Genomic DNA, 15,742 nt, shown 5'->3' on the forward strand with positions numbered 1-15,742 from the left:
TATTATTATTATTATTATTTGGTCATTTTGCCTTTTAGCCTTAGTACAGTGAAGGAGACACAGTAAGAAATAAGTGTTTTAACAAAGTCTTATATGTTAATCAAGGCTGCATTTATTTGATTAAAACAGTAATATTGTCAAGTAATATTACAATTTAATATAACTGTTTTCTATTTCAATATATTTTAAAATGTAATTTATTCATGCGATGGCGAATCTTAAATCAGACCAGTGTCACATGAACCTTCAGAAATCATTCTAATATGCTGATTTGGTGCTTAAGAAACATTTCTTATTACCAGTGTCGAAAACTGAAATATTTTTATAATATAAAAATATAATGTAAACTGTGATAAATTTTTTCAGGATTCTTTGATGAATAGAAAGATCAAAAGAACAACATTTATTTGAAATATTTGTGGTCACTGTCACTATTGATCAGTTTTATGCATCCTTGCTGAATAAATGTATTAACTTCTTAAAAAAAAAAACAATCATTTACCGATATCATGATGGAATCTTTATTTTCATTACATGTATTATCAGGGTAATGAACACTGATGTCTTAGTTTAGTATTGTTCTCAGGTAGTTGTACAGGACACTTGCGGAGATGGTCAGATCTCTTTTGTTAAATGGTATCTGTGGTTCCAACCCTGAGGCCCAAACTTCCTCCTCTCACTCACAAAGGCATGGAAGTAACACAAGCAAAAACAGGAGTCCTTTAAACTCCTGCTCATGAGAACACATTTCCAGAGTTTCCTGCAGAATGGACATGAGGAGATGAGGAACAAATGAACAATAATTACACAAAGTCAAAAGTGTGGACACCTCATTCTTTAGTCACCTCATTCTATATAATTACTAGTTTCCACTTTTCAGAATAATAGCGAGCAAAATGTCTGATGTGAATTCATTATTTTGACTGTGTGTAAAGACCTGGGTGAAGCTGTCCAGAGCTGCATGTAGGCTGGAGTTCATGCCGGTGGGTTGTTCAGTAGTGAGTTTGAGGGCATTCTAGGATGGTGCGAGGGATGAGCTGCTCATGGGGGCTGGGGGATGGTTCTTCACTCATAAACACTCTGTATTTGGAGTGAGCATTGTTGCCTTTGTTCTCCAACAGTTCCTTCACATGACCCATCCATCGCTCCAGCAGGTGAACATTCTAAATAGGAAATTAAGTCAAATGCCATTTGATGCCAACATTATCCATTTTTGGCAATCCATTAAAAACTCCTAATGCACCACTCTTGTAATTGATTCTGATTGGTCAGTCATAGCAACAAGTGGTCAAATATTTCTGATTAATGACCGCTGTTCCAGGGCAACACTGGTGTTCTCCATGTACTGGACACTTTATTGTAGGTTGGTTTGTAAAAAATGTACCAAAAATACTCTACCTGCAGTATGACCCAATGACCTCTTTTGGCTGTGGTCTCCAACGTTCTCTCAGCCACAGTCTCTTGTCCTTGACCCAAGAACACATTATGGAGGTTTCCCTGGTCTGTGGTAAATCCAAGCTTCAGCCCTAGTAAATAAATATGTTTAGTACTCTGATTATTTTACAAGTTAGGCTAAGTGGCTTGTGTAAAGTGTTTCTACATGCTTAAAGGGGTTGACTCCAGGAGAAAAGATGAAGAACACTGCCGTTGAGGGACTGCACTCCTCAAAACACTTTTCAAATTCCGACATCCATATACTTGTGGCCCAAACGGTCCTCAGTAAAATTTCTGGTTTAAAAAGACATTTAAAGATTAAAATATTAATGTTTCAAACCCAGACAACTAAAGCTGATTTTTAAGTAAATATTGGTTGTGTTCTGATGGTTCTCTGAAGAATGCTCATTACCGGAGAGCATAGGTCATCCTGTCAGGCCGAGAGGCTCTAAGAATGATGAGTCTCTGGAGGGTATTCTTATTCTTCCAGTCCTGAGGGGGACATTCTCATTTTGACTCCACCAGCTTCCTCCAACCTTTGGCAGAACCTTCCACATCTCCGTCCAGACCCCTGAATGCATCCAGCATGGACAGGCTCTGTAGTAAAGTAAGATTTTAGGTTTGTTACTTGAAAAAAATATAATAAGTGTTCCAATACTTTTTGTTATAAAACTTTGAACTATTATATTTTATAATAATTATATTTATAACATAATGTCCTGCGTACATATGGTCTATAAATATTCATACTAACATGACATATGTCTAACAATAAGAAAACGTGTTCATTGGTAAAGGAACAGTTAAACAAAAAATAAATAAATAAATAAATAAATAATAATAATAATAATAAAACAAATATTGCAATTATTATTTACTTAACCTAATTTCCAATATGCTATTTTATTGATACACTATACACTGTCAACTTATTATAAACTAAGAAAACAAGTATTTTCCAGATAAAAGGCATATTAATTAAGGAGAAAACACACTGTCTTTATAATATCACTGTATAACTGTAGTTGCCTTTATATTTTAAGAAAAGGGTCACATATATTTGGTCACATTACATAGTTCGAACACCCTTGGGCTAGATGGGTTGACTTATTTAGAGGTTGAAAAGGTTCTTCAGACTGATCATTTTCTAAATGGCAATGCTAAATGACATCTGAACACATGAAAGTGTGAGTTCTTACCCTAATGGCACCCCAGGCCTGTGGAGACAGGAAGCTGATGGGACCGCTCTGACAAACCTCTACAGGAAATTGCAAAAGAAATTCCAGATCCTGAGCCTCAATGAAGCACCTCGTCAGAAGAATCTAAATAAAACACCACAGGCGCAAAGTAATGTGTACATTAGACCTCACGTCTGTTGAATACAGATGTCTCCATCCATCAGAGAAGGACAAGCGGGTCTCGGAACAGCTTTACTCTGTTTGATGTGGACGTGTGAAGGACAGGCAGGGGAGACAGACAGCAGCAGGGAAAACAGGTGCTGTCCCGACAGGTATTTGCATTCTGCCACTGCGGCCCACCCTCCTGTCAGAGCTGACCAGTTGAGGGAGAGGGGTGCCCGGGCTGTGAGAGTTAATCAATAGGAACGGACCTGACTCCACTGACAGGGCCTAATGGAACTTAATGTAAGGGCAGAAAATCGGTGTGATTGATGTGAATGACAAAGTGCAGGAGGAGGAAGGGAGGAGGTGGTGGTGGGTGGATGAGAGGCGTTTCTATTCAGCCGGCGTCCCGTTCCACTCACCTGGAGGGCGGTGTGGGTGCGGAAGGTGAGGAAGGTCCCTCTGGAAAAGCCCCTGGCAGGTGCACTGAAGGGCAGTGTGGGTGATGGCCTCAGTGAGAGATAAAACACGCACTGACACGTCTTCTTCACGTGGAGCTCTCGCAATTGCTTTAAGGAACACTTTGTTGAAGGCCTTAAATGTAAAATACAGTTTAGATGATTTGAAATAACTTTATTTGGAAACAAAGTAAACATGTTGCTTAGAACTAAATAGTGGAACATATGCAGTGTGTTCTCTGTGTAATGGATTTATATTAACAGCCTACTGGTTTTCCCCATCTCTAATATATTGAGGTAATATCTAAAAAATGTTTTTTTGAAACTTAGCGCCTGTGAAGCAAAGATTCAGCATTTCTATGACTGTCATTGAGATGAATGGGAAAGCTAATGAATTTTGCCCAACAGTATACTGGAATTCCTTCCAATTGTGACATTACTTTCGATATTTTTTATATTATTGGGAATATGTTGTTGTTTTATACTGTGAAAGAAATTTTAAATTGTAATATTTTACACCGAGTATATGTATTTTTAAATCAAATTGAAGACCTTTTTTAAGACCTGCACAAATAAAATGAGCGTGGTAGGGCAATGTATGATAACATATTACATTGTAAAATGACTGTAAAAAGCATGATTTACAGTTCAGATACATGTTTTAATGTAAAATGAATTTTTTTTAATTAATAAAGTTTAGATTCAGTTAAATTGTAAGTTTTTAAGAAAAGGGAAGAGTCACAACTATCAATTATTATATTAATTTAAACAATTATAATCAATCAGTTATTACATGAATTAAATAACATAAATATACCTTAGTATCTTAATTGTTTTTTTGTTTTTTTTTTTTATAATGCAATAACATTGGTTTCTTGACGAGCCACTGGTTCACATTTACATCTGCATCTTTGCTGCACATGGAACGATTTTCACTTTCATTCAGTTCATTTATCTCTATATTAGCTTTATATATTGTGAGATCATTATTATAATCATTATGTGACATTTGTAACTGACCCTCATCCTTTCCAGATCAGTCCTTTTGTGCGTGACCACCTGTCTCAGTAGCTGTTCCTCCAGGCCAGCGGGGGTCACTGTAAAGTTTATAAGTGCGTCCGGACATGCAGCTCCAGGGAGAAATGAGGGTTGGCTTGCTTAGTGTGTAGAAGGAGACAGAAACAGCTGTTAAACTCACACTCCTTATCACCCAGTCTGATGTACCTGTTGAAACACCACATTGTGTAATGAATTCAGAATGAGACTATTCTAAGCTGGTACTAAACAGCACTCTGTGGAAAAAAGCTAACCATCTACACAAAGAGCCAGAAAGAGCATTCCACCAGTACTAGACACCAGCTTCACCAACATGTCTAATTGAAGCAAACAGAAAAGGATGACAGATGCTCCCAATAGCCACCACAGGCAAAGGCGTTAAATAAAACTGGAAGATGATTTTCCCAGTAGCCAATATTTATCCCAGTCTTCATTTCAATTAAATCAGGCCTGGCTGGCCAAAGTGGTGCCTTTTAATTTTTCTCTAATTACCCTGTGCATGTCAGCCAGCGGCAACAACTCTCATGCCAAAGGTTTCACCAAGGCCCGGGTCCACTCCGGCTCTATATCTTCAAAAGATGGAATTAATGTACTATTGATAGAACCATTACTTCACCAAATTAAAGTCCCAGCTGATGAATTGGCTCATGCTCCTCCGTCAGACATGAAAGGAATAATTAGTATTCATTACTTCACACTCTGCAACATTCCAATTATTAATGAACTTCAGCCGAGAAGACGCACCAGATCCATCATGGCAGCCGTGGCCGGGCCGGATTTATCACAGGAATGGACCGGTGCGTGGGTCAGGCGCTGGAATAAACTTGTAATCAAATTAAACATTGGGCCACAGTTATGGGTCAAAAGAGGGGGATTGTAGGTGTGCTCGTGGTACCATGCTACAAGGACAAAAGACTAGAAAGAGATAAATAAGAGCTGAGAAATTAATAACTCTGCATGCTGAAAAACAAGAAAAACAGATGAGGTGTAGCATCTAATTACACATCCTAGAAATACCTGAAAATACACACTGATTATTTAATTCATTCTGTTAAAGAATACTACATTTACATTTAGTCATTTAGCAGATGTTTTTATTCAAATCGACAAATGAGGACAAAAGAAGCAATCAAAACAAACATAAGGGCAATAATATGTAATGTGTAATATGTAATAATGTGAAGTTAATATTTTCTACCGTTCATGTACACTTTATCAAGTAACCCAAATGCACAGACATTCATTAAGATATTTGAAAGATTTTACTTTTTCTACAGTTTTGGTACAAAACAAAACAAAAAACGGGACCCAATAACTATATATAAAAAACAAAAAGCTACAAAACCTAGACCGAACCCCATATTATTTAGTTGTCTATAAATTGAATATTTTAACTGATCAAAATCAATAATCTAATTTATTTGTTTATATATATATATATATATATATATATATATATATATATATATATATATATATATATATATATATATATATATATATATAAATTAAAATTATATATATATATATTTTTTTTTTTTTTTTTTTTTGTAGATTAAGGTTTTTTAAGATTAGATTTGGATTTTGGAAAATGGTGATTTTTTTTTATTCAACACACATAAAGAAAAGAGCAAACAAATGCACATTTATCAGCTTCTGTGAGTGCAGAATCAATACCGCTGCCTTCACCTCTATTCAAATCGCACAACCCTAATTCATCTTCCATTCTAGTTTTCATACTGCACAGAGCAAAAAAAATGGGGCTCTTTAGAGCTCAGTTAAGATTCCCACATCTATTCTAAAATCCACTGCACAACAAAAAAAGTATTTTTCAGAGTAATTTTTACTACAATGAGAGAATCACTTTTCAATAAGATAAGCAAATATGACTAAAAGGGTTAAACTTGCCTTCCTTTCTTCAAGGTTTGCCTTCCTAGCTGTGGCTCGAGGAGAGGGTCCACACCCTCCTCCATGTTTTCAATCAGGACCACCTCACCAGTGGCCAAAGCCTGTTCAATAACATCGAGATACCTGTATGATAACATTAAAGGGTTACTCCACCCGATAATTAAAATTTTGTCATTAATCACTTACCCGCATGTCGTTCCAAACCTGTAAAAGCTTATTCCGTCTTCTGAACACAATTCACTTTTGGCGAACAAAGCTTTTACAGGTTTGGAATAACATGGGGGTAAGTGATTTCATGACACAGTTTTCATTTTGGGGTGGAGTAACCCTTTAACAGTGAAGTCCAGGAGAAGACAAATCAACTCATTGCATTCAGTTTCTTTATATTATTTCATATAAATAATCGTTGACCAATCTAAAATCACTCCACCCTTTCTGGCCATACTGCAGTACCCCAAGGTTGGGCCCATACAGATTTCGGATCCACTTGCTGGCCTGCTGCTGAGGATCCACGATCAGAGGGCAGCGCTGGCTGGTCATCAGGATGGCTGCATTTTCAACGGACAGCCGATCAGCTGGCAGGCCCTGGTTCTGCCAGCCTGCCATGGTGTCCTGGTCTGTCAGCGTAAGTACAGGGTCCAGACCGTCTGTCAGCGGGATAGGGGTCTGGATCGCGAGGTGTGAGGAGAGGAAGACAGACAGTGATGCTATTTAATTCAACGCTCCACTGGAGTGCAGACACAGTAGTACAGTAACAGGATTTTACAGTAGACAGCTCTGGAAGAAACAATGATCCAAAGCACTCTTAACCTTGACAAGTGAAACAATAGTTGGCAAAATCCATAATATTATAAAAAAAAAAAAAGTAATAATATTGTTTGACTAAGAAACAAAAAAAAAAACTATCATTCAAATAATGGAAATAGTGTGCAGGAATAATACTTTATTTTACTTTTTTTCGGAGAAAAGGAATGAGTATGTCATTAAGGAGTTGGTGACGGTAAGGCTGTGTGAAGTATCCAGTGTAAGACACGAAAGCAGAAGCCACGAACACATCACCAAACACTCCAGCTTCAGCTGTCCCTCCGACCAATGCACATTTTCTGCCTACACTGAGAGAATGACTGGGTGAATCTCACTTAAACATGCCCAGGTGACATTTCAAATATATATATATATATATATATATATATATATATATATATATATATATATATATATATATATATATATGCAATGTGATTTAACAGTGGCCTGTATTATTTCGACACTTCACATACTTAAATATGTCTGAATGCTACTGAAGTTTAGAAAAGCTTAAGCATAGTTTGCTTGCAGTCACTAAGTTTGGTATTTTGTATCTAATGCAATTAAATTAAGATACTGTAAGTGTGGCTTTAGTTTACAAAAACATTTTCTAGTTCATTTAATATTTTTATCGCAATCAGATCAATTTTCCTTAATCGTACACAATAATTTTAATGTATTACAATATAAATACTGTATTACAGTAATTTTATTTCAGTATAAAAAGGCAGTTTGACAAACATGACCATGATTTAAAAATTTGATCATAAAAATATTAACGGTGGCAGATGAAATAAATATGAAATATTAATAAATAAATATTAATGAAAAAAAATCTTATTGGTGGATATCAATGCCAAGCAGCGCTATTTTTAATTTAATTTAAATTTTATTTATTTATTTATTTATTTATTTATTTATTTATTTATTTATTTATTTATTTATTTGTGAAATAAATAAATAAATAATTGTATTCTGCAAGGATGCATTAAATTGAGCAAAAGTAAACGTACTGTAAATAAGTTTATATTCATAAAAGGAATATGAAGCCTATCACAGTTTCCACAAAAATATCAGGCAGCATAATTTTCATATAAATAATAAGAACAAATGTTTCTTGAGTAGTAAATCAGCAGAATGATTTCTGAACACATGTGACACTGAAGACTGGAGTAATGGTTGCTGGAAATGTATCTTTGCCATGACAGGAATAAATATATTAAAATGGAAAACACTTAATTATAACTGTAATAATATTTCACAATTAGTGTTTTTACCGTATTTTTTATTTTAAAAAATTAGAGACTTCAAAAAAATATTAAAAAACTCATCAACACCACAGTTTTAAATGGTACTGTACATCTATGTGCAAATAGAATGCAGTAATGTTAAGACACTTAAAGTTATGTTACAACCTGAAATCTAGCCTTCAGATCCAGATATAAACCTCAATTTTAAACCATCTGCTTTCTCTATCCTCCCAATTGATCACAAACACAGACAGAACATGAGCGATAATGTATACATTCACAATTGACCTAAACTGGCTTTGAAAGTTTAGTTACATGTTCACTCAGCATCAATTTAGCACTCATTTAAGACTTCAATAATATCGCAGAGATGCTCCTGCAACGATAAATCTTGCCTGACATTGCCTTTGCAGGGGCCGAGCTTCTAGAACATGTCGCATAATAAATTCTCAGACAGTTAAAAATCACTATAATTTTAGCCTAATGCATTATGGATTGCTTGGAATATCACTCAGTCCTGGGTGAAGCGTTTTTAATTTCCAACAGCTGTTAAGGCTTTGAGGTAAGTTAATGATTACATATAGACGGGCTGATTTATTAGTCTAAACACTATTGCTTCCAGGTCAATGGCATAAAGACAAATCATTTGTCTTGATATGTTTAAAAGCCAAGCTGTCCCATTGTAGAACTATTAATTTCTCTGAATAAGAAAGTCGAACGTTTTAAATAAAAAACAACAACAACAAAAAAACAGTACGTTATTATTATTTTTTGCATTAACAGCAGTAAAGATTTTAGATAATCTCACAGGGATATATATGATCAGTGTCACAGGGAGTGAAAAAAGGGAAAACTATTCAAAGTTCTTTTTTTTTTTTCAAGTTGGACATGTACACACCAATCCAGCTCATCTCTCATAAACCGATTATCCTGACCGCCTCATTCAAGAAAACAGATAGCAGATGAATAAATGCCCTTCTTGTTTCACTGTCCCGAACTGGCCTACAGCCATCTAGCCCCTTGCCCAGATCAATGGTGCATTTGCCGTGCTGCACCCCTTCCTTCCGAGTGCTCAATCTGAGCGTCTGGCCAAACATTTAAGCCATGGCCACCTCCCCTTTGAATGAAGCCAAACTCATGTTGAGATTAGGTCTGTTAGTGTGCTTCCCTAAACCCAGACCCTCTCCTCTCACAGCCGCCCAGTACCTGCAGGCCTCCCACCAGCCGATTGGCTAGCTCAGTGGTCTGGCTGGTACGTGTCACTTCCTCCTGGCAGCGCAGTTTCTCAGCCGCCGCCCTCTCAAACTGAGCTGTTAGGCTTTGCAGGTGCCCGTCCAGATTCTGTCAGCACAAAGTGACTATGACATATACTACTTCTTTGTATCTTAATATGGAGTATTATTTGAATGGTTACCATGAACGGATGGCCATTTTTTAATCATACTGTGTTCAAATTTTTCCACTTACTTCCAGTTTCTTTAGTTCAGTATTGGCTTGTGCCAGAGCCAGGAGCTTTGGTGCAACCTCACAATAAACCTGAAAAACCCAACAAACATTCTAAAAAAGCTTAAAGCTAAAAACAACTTTGAGAAAGTTATAGATTAAAAATTTAACAATATTTCAAATGCATAATTTTTTAATTATTTTATATTTCTTTATTAATTATTACATTTTAAAATTAAAATTGTAATATTTAATTATTCTTTGTCATTTTAATGCTAAAACCTACTTTGACGTACAGAAAGTTGGAGCCTAATAATTTCAAAATATTTCCCAAGGATTTTTGGATTAATTTGATCACTCTTTATTAATTTTGTAAGTTAGTACATTTTAAAATGTTATTAAAAGTAATAAATGATTTACTCAATTTAAATTCCTCAGATTATGTTAATGTTTATATTTCAAATACTTTTACATCCTTTTTGTCTTGTATGTCACATATTCCCTCACCTCATAGTAGTGCGTTGTTTTGATGTGCAATGAGGAGATGAATGTGGGTGGGTTTGGTTTGGACGTGATCGAGATGGAATTCTGGGTTTCTCAGGTATTCCTGCTTCACCACACTTAGACAGGACTCAGGAATGTGCTCTTTATCATAAAGTATAGCCTGCAGAAAATCATCCACATATTTGCCTATTTTTCTATTTTTTATACATTTTAAAATGTATTCCTATGATGGCAAAGCGCAATTATGACCTTTTACGTTTCTTCCTACTTAGGACTTTTGCAACCTCTGAATTTGCATCCCAATTGTTTATCCATACGATACATCATGCAACAAACTTTCAAAAGCCATCTCCTATCCCTTCATGCTGACCTCATAAATCAACCTTTCTCTAATATTTCCATGTCTATCTCATGTGAAACATATTTAATATTCTCTTCCACAGAAGTGTTTTCATAATGTAGTGTATTCATGACACTACACAAGGTTAGTGGGGTCTGCAGGTCAAGGGCTGGTTGTGGATTACACTAGAATGAGGTGTGTTGTCATAGCAATGCTGTTGCCTTGCACATGAAGACTCTGGCGGCCTTCCACCCACGGTCTTTTGGAATTTGCCCGCGTGGAGCCAACAGCACCATCACAGCTGCGGTGACGTTAATCACAGCCTCAGGAGGATTCAGGAACATCTTTAACTAAAATAAACAAAGGAGAAAGAAAGAAAAAGATCATTCATGAACTGCTGATTGAGTAAGTGCAACCCTTTCAATCATCAAGTTCAAGTGAGACAAATATTTGAACTTTTTGGGCTGTGATTTATGAGGCATGGGACAAAAACAATTCCTATAAATTTGCCTGCCATTACTTTGTAAAATCGCTTTGAAACTACTTTGAAACACAAATGCTGTATTAAAAGTATAACATTACATATCTACGATATGTTTCTTCACTCACTACTGCTAATATTACCGGTTATCAGACCATAACTCAATATTTTGCTTTTAACTGTCCTGGCAGATGCTAATTTTAAAATATGCATCTTTAAACTATTTCAGTTCAGTTTCATCCCTACTTGTTAACACCATCATATATTTATAAATAATTAGGTAATATCAAAGACATCTGGCCTGCAATTTATATATTATATTATATTATATTATATTATATTATATTATATTATATTATATTATATTATATTATATTATATTATATTATATATAGGTAATATCAAAGACATCTGGCCTGCAATATTATATATTACCAGTAAATGTTTCTGTTTTTTTTTATCTGTTACACTAATCTGCATTTATTTGATCAAAAACACAGTCAAAACTGTAATACTGTGAAATATAATTTACATTTAAAACAAATGTTTTCTATTTAAATATATTTGAAAATGTCATTTAATCATGTGATGTCAAAGATGTTATTTTCAGCAGCTATTACTCCAGTCTTCAGAGTCACATGATCTTTCAGAAATCATTGTGATATGTGCTGCTTAATTGTTGAAACCATGATACATTATTTTGATTCTTTGATTAATAGAAAGTTCAAATTGAATATTTTCCTTTGAATTAGAAATTATCTGTAACATTACAAATGACTTTACTGTCACTTTCAATCAATTTAATACATCTTTGCTGAATAAAATAACTTTTGAATAGTAGTACAGTATATGCATATATTTACACAAATACTTTTTTTTTTAGTACATTTTGAATATTACCTTGTTGAGAGTTTGGAGAGCGTTCAATCACGTTCACAATCCCTCAGTCTTCGTGACACCTCTGCTTGCATGGCAGCCACCTGCAGATGAATACATACTCGCATGAGTGATGGGTAAATATTAAAGAACTATGTTGAAATTCAGTAAAGATACATCTCAGATCCTCCAGCTGTAAGCCTTTGGTTACTCTACCTTTTGCTCCTCTAGGTCAGCATCCTTTCTCTTCTGGCTCACTCTTTCTGTCTGCAGGCCGATCCTGACACTTTCAACCACTGCATTCCAAGTCTGATTTCTCAAATATTGCAGGTTTACAATGACACAAATACATTCAAGTCCCCCAAAAAGGCCGGTCATCCATGTAAGACAAACACAATAGCAGACAAGATAATGCGGAGACTATCAATAGGTAATCAGTTCAACACTGCAGCTGGAATTGCTTGCCAGTTCATTGCTAAACAGGATAAGGATCCATCTCGCCACGTTTAAGAGAAGTGGGACTGAAAGCGCACTCTGCAGTTGCCAAGCCTCTCATCAGCAGAAAGATTCAAAAGGACAGGCTCACCTTTGTTGAGAAGCATGTTGTGTGGAGAGAGGAGATCTGGTCCAAAGTTCACCTTAGTGATGAAAGCAAGTTTAATTTATTTGGGTCTGATGCGAAACATTGTGTTTGGCATCAAACTGGGGAAATACTGAAGCCTGAGTGTGTAAAGAAGTCAGTGAAAAGTGGAGGAGGACATGTCATGGTTTGGAGGATGTTTTCTGCAGCAGGAATCGGGTCCGTTATACAGTTACATGGCACGGTGAAAGCAAATATTTATCAGAACCTCCTTTAGCAACATGCGGTACCTTCCCTGCAAGCATCTCCCAATCAGCCTGCAATTTTCATGCAAGACAATGCCCCCATCGCACTGCAAGATTGCAGTTGTAAACTTCTTTTTTTGCTACAGTAGTTCCTGTTTTCTAATTTTGATCACTGTGTTTTACACACACACACACACACACACACAAGGTAAAATTTCTTTTAAAGCACTTTCATTAAACACAAAATAATCAAATTTAATCTCATGATCAAAGTTCACCAAGACCTCACAAACAGTTTTTTACAACTTGCTGAAAGTTGTAAAAAGCAACTTGATTTTTTTTTTTTTTTTTATTTTTTTATCTACAGTAGATCCCATTACCAAATAAAACTCTGCAACATTTGAATACTAAACCCTATATCACAAAGGCAAGCAATCATCACACTATCAGACTCAAGGTTTATGAGTCCCTCAGCCTTCGGTGAGTGATCTTGGGCAAATTTTAACTAGCAGTAACTACATTCCTTCGCAATTCCACAACTCCAGCCTTGAGGAGTCTACACTGGCTGGCTACAAACTCTGTGGTGCTGACGAGCTCCACACACCTGAGAGGCAGTCGTCTTAAGTGTCTGAAGGCCAGACTGAAGCCTGCCTTGTCTCAGATTCAGTTCCCTCTCTCTCTCTTTCCGAGCAGACTCTCGTAAAGTCTCAGCTGCTCCAGGAAGCTCTTGGGCGTGCTGTAGTTGTGCCTCCTCTCACTGCGGCAGTAACGCTAGCTAACCTGCTTGACACTCGTGTGAGCGTGGGCCATGAAAATACTGATGGATTCCCGAATAGCCGGCTGTAAAGACGAGAGTAAGAACGAGGAGAGAGGGTAAGAGAGGGACCTGTATGGATTAAATGCTCTTTAACATCCTTGGCTGTCATGGGCCCTGAAATATCATCTTCATAAATCCTGAATTCATCTCCAAGTTTGTATGCCTTTTGCCGGCTTCTGGACTTACTCAATCTGAAATTCAGGTGCAGGGCGCCAGGGGGAAGATTAAGCTGGTAGAGGGCTGGGAAAATAATGGCAGAGGTTGGTGACACCCTGTATAAAAGTAGAAAGAGTGTTTATGTCACATGGCTTCTAACTTTCTGAGACTGCACGCTGTGTTTTGTTTATTGGTTATTTATGATGTACACTGCTGTCTGATGACTGACCCATTTATCAGACTGTTAAAGATCAATTCTCGCAAAGGCAAATGCATTTTAAAAGATGCAAGAACACAGATCATAATTCACTGAAAAGCAATAAAACGTACATGTAACCGGCTGGCAAAAAAAAAAAAAAAGACTGTTATAAATGAAGATCTGACATAATGCTATTTGATAAACAACGTATTGAGTTAAATGCATGTAAATAATCCATCAATCTCTTAAACTAAGATCATGGTTATCTCTGTCAGAAGTAAAGCCATTTTTTTGTTCCTGCTTTTCTGCTTTTTACCCTTATAAACCCATTTACATAAAAAATGTAGAACAAAGGTGGGATTTGATCATAAATCTAATCCAAGAGCAAATGCATAACAGATACAGAAATAAAATAATTAAAAATATAAAAATAGTTAGAATGGCTTTAAGAACCATTTCTTCCAACATACATACTTTCAAAAGTTTTGGAGTAACAATTCAAAAGGGTGGCCAAGGTTAATTTGTTAAGAAATGCAAGTGATTATATACTAAATTATTACTTTTTTCAGCCCTATTAGCATATTTATTTATTTTGACATTGTTATATTCTGTTACACTGTTATATTCTGTTCTGTGTGATTTCTAAAAAAACCTGATCCCTAGTGTTCCCAAGAAAAGTCGAGAGTTTATCACTCATTTATGAGTAAACGGTGGGTAATTTAATAAAAAAAATAAACCTAGTCAAACTTTTAACAAAAGTAAAGTAATTTGCATTGTTTGTATATAGAAATGTATTCGTCATCAAAGCTCATCATGTGAAATATCACCCATGAGTTCCCTGTTTCCATTTCCTGTGTGTGATGCAGTTTGAGATGTTTGTTGTGAGATGACCGTTAGAGAAATCTTTTTATTCTCATCCACTCAAATTCCTTAGTTACACAAAGCCCTATAATTTATTTTACTTTCCTTAAAAAGCAACTGAATGCATCATCTATGAACATTATGAGATTAATTGTGATTACATATTTTAATTGACTGACAGCCCCACATTAAATACTCCAGTATTATAGTCCAACACTGAGTGAAATACACAAAGAGAAAACAAACCCACAGCTGGTCACGAGTCAACACACACACTCCCATATCCCCGTACAAACTCTAAGCACACTCACACAGTCTGGCTGAAACAGCTGTGGCTTCTCTGAGGGTCAGTATGTGTGTATTAATCACTGTTGCTTTATTAGCATAAATGATCCTGCTTAGTGATCGTTCCACTGGTGCAGGGAAAACAACAATACCGAGAGAAACTGCGTCTGTCATTGAGCTCACTGTGCATGTGATCAGCCATTTGTCTTCACTTCAGACTCGAGATAATGATGAGGAATCAGGTGCATGTGTAAATGTGAGAGGAGAAAACTCATCAAAAGAATTAGTGTCTTTTAGCCTTTTGGCTTTTGTGTGAGATGAAATGTATTGTATTTAATGTATAAAAACCACTTCCTGTAAACTGTAAATCTATATGGTATTAAATAACTAACAGAAATATAAGAACTAAACTTATTATAACACCTGGCTTTAGGATATCCCATGGCTTTAGGAAACCCAATGATGCTACTTCAACTGGCTGATCTGAAGCTCAGGTTTACCCGAACACTTGGGATGTCCTGCAGGAACTTTAAGCTGACAGACTGGAGGGCCATTACTGGAACCAGTCCAGAGAGGTGCAGTTCAACAAAGCCGGGAAATGCCGGGCACGTAGACGCAGACTATTACCTACTGGAGACATGCAGAGCACGACTTACACACACAAACAGTACGCACACACTGTAGACACTGATCCAATCAAGA

At 36.1% G+C, this 15,742-nt stretch overlaps 1 pseudogene; it reads right to left on the bottom strand.

Annotated features, from left to right (window-relative positions):
* Positions 1-486: 486 nt before the first annotated feature.
* The window catches only part of LOC109072200, a 72,717-nt pseudogene continuing 57,461 nt past the window's right edge, over positions 487-15,742 (bottom strand).

This window comes from Cyprinus carpio, chromosome A16 (genome assembly GCF_018340385.1).
Source record: "Cyprinus carpio isolate SPL01 chromosome A16, ASM1834038v1, whole genome shotgun sequence".
NCBI classification, from domain to species: Eukaryota; Metazoa; Chordata; class Actinopteri; order Cypriniformes; family Cyprinidae; genus Cyprinus; species Cyprinus carpio.